Raw genomic sequence first — 2623 nt, 5'->3', positions numbered from 1 at the left:
GACCATGGTTGACTGCAGGTAAATGAAACCATAGAAAGTAAAACTGAAGATGGGGGGCCCACTGTACATGAAAACACTAAACAGAAAAAAGTATTACAGCTTTGTTGATATTAGACAAAACAGTTTTTTAAGATGAGAAGTATTATTACAGATAAGGGGAATATTTGATAATTGTAAAAGGTATTGTTGAGTTTTGGATCCCAAAGCCTCACGAGCTCCGATGTGGGGCTTGCGGAAGGTGATTGAAAGATGTGGGTGCTATAGCTGACTTGCTCTTAGGAGGTAGGGTCTAATTAGAGGGAGACTTCGGGTGTATCTCTCTCCCTACCTCCTCCATTCCCTCTCTGCTTCCTGGTCACCATGTCCTTTTCTGCATTTGAGCTTGTTTAACAATGAACTGAATCTTTTGAAACTGTGAGTCAAAATAAATCTCTCCTTTAAGTTATGAGTGTCAGGTATTGTGTCTCAGTTATGAGGAAGAGACAGGTATAAATCAACAGGAAGGAAGCTACTGTAGCAATTCCTGTTAACTTGACAGTGACTTAGACTGGAAAGGTAGCTGTGGCTATAAAGTAAAGTAGTCAAATCCTGGGTTCAGGTTATGAGTAGTTGCCAAGAGGACTTGATGTTGGGTTTGTGTGGGTTATGAAAAACTGGTATTAAGAGTAATTTGGGGTGGGGGATTTAGCTTAGTGGTTTCACTACCTGTCTTGTAAGTATAAGGTCCTGAGTTCGATCCACAGTGCCAAATGAAGAGAGTAATTTGGGAAGTTTGTCCTGAAAAACTAGGTTAGTGCTAGTTACTGAAATGGGATTAGTTATTGAGATGAGAGTTCAGGAGAGAAAAGCAAAAATTCTCTTTTGGCCAAGTAGAACATAACTGTGGGAAATAGCAGTAATTCAGTGTTGAGCACATAGTGCTAAGACATTTGGAGAGACAAATTCATTTAACACCTTCATTTTACAGATGAAGATCTTAAAGCTCTAAAACTCACAGCAAGTAAACATACCAAGTAAATGGCTGCACCAAACTGAAGTCAAGGCGGATGAGGGTGTAGCTCCATGGTAGAGTGCTTGTCTAGTGTGAGGACCTAAGATCAATGCCTAGTACTACAAAGCAACAACAGCAACATAACAAATAACAGCAAAACCGGAATTAAAATCCAAGCCTTTTGGAGTCAATCTTTATGTCACAAATTATATCATATGTTGTTTCTAAACTTGCTTTGTTAAAGTGCAGAAAATATTTCACATAGAATAATGATGATAGCTAATATGTATGGAGTATGCAATCTGTGTCAGGTACTATGATAAATATTTAAGATACTTTTTTTCCTTAAAGTCTTTTTTTTAAAACAGCCCAAAGAAGCTGATGCTATTATCGTTGTTTTTATAGATTTAAAAATTGAGCTTTTGAGATTAAGTAGCTTCCCTCAGGTCACATCATTGGTGAAGCTAGTCAAATAATCTGGGGGATTTAACTCTTGTAAATACCAAGCTGTATCATTTCTTCCTATGGTAGAAAACAGACATTCCAATTGTGCTGTGTTCCTTGATTAATTCATGGCTTTATGGTCAGTTTGAAGATCCATTATTTGAGTTTTTAGCCTCCCAGTTTTTCCTTTGATTTTCAATTTGACTGAGGAGCCATTTCCATTCAGTGAAATTTAGAGAATTCCGGATACTTACACAAGGCTCATTCTTTCCAGAGTTACGGTAAATGTTTCATCAGGACATAGTGCTGGCTTCTTAAATTTCAGCAGCTATAACTGCTGTCTTTTTGGAACAAAGAAGTAATTAGAGATCATTTGAAATAAAAAGCCTCCTCTCTTTTTCTGATATAAGAGCCCTTGTATTTTTGTTGACCTCTTTGAAAATTGCAGAGAAAATAAAATAAAACCATCAAAAAAATCCGCAACTCAACACCTCATCCGAATTACTTCCCCAACCAAAACTAAAACATTCTCAGCAGGAAGCTTATTTTTTTTTTTTTTTGTCTTTAATCTAAGGGCAGTGTAAAAGGCTATGTAGTCTCTGGAACTACTTTAATCAATGTAATGGAGTTTCTCAACTTCAGTCTTTGGGCTACTACAAAGGGACACTCAGATGTAAAAGGCATTGGACTAAAAACAGTTCTATGTGATAAGAGGAAAGGTCCAAGAGGAGTCAGTGATGTGGCCCATTCCGGCTGGATTGATACAGTCTGAAAATGTTCTGTGTTACTAATGGCACAGAGGCAAGAGACACCTGGCTCCCCTATGTAGCATAATTTCTTTTACAGGGTGTTTGTGAGAAAAGAAGTGTACAGTGATGGACCTTTGTTAGTTCAAAGGTTTTTACCTCTTTATTCTAAAGCCCCATTGTGAATTCACAGGGCTTAAAATATGTATTACTGTCCTTTTATTTTATCATTCTAAAAGAAATCAAAGACAGAAAACTTTTTTCTTCCCAATGAGCTTGCCTGTTTGAAATCATAGGGTGTTTGTACATATGGTCTCTTAATACCTCAGCTGAATCTTTGTGATTTCAGTGGGAGTTGGTGAGACTTCTTTCTTCCGTCAAGAATATCAAAGAATTTTTGCAAAACAGACTGGCTTTCTCTTCCTTTTTAGTAATTACAGTT

The sequence above is a fragment of the Fukomys damarensis genome, unplaced genomic scaffold (assembly GCF_012274545.1).
Source record: "Fukomys damarensis isolate Sample0158 unplaced genomic scaffold, DMR_v1.0_HiC HiC_scaffold_33, whole genome shotgun sequence".
Lineage (NCBI taxonomy): Eukaryota > Metazoa > Chordata > Mammalia > Rodentia > Bathyergidae > Fukomys > Fukomys damarensis.
This window is presented reverse-complemented; position numbering follows the sequence as displayed.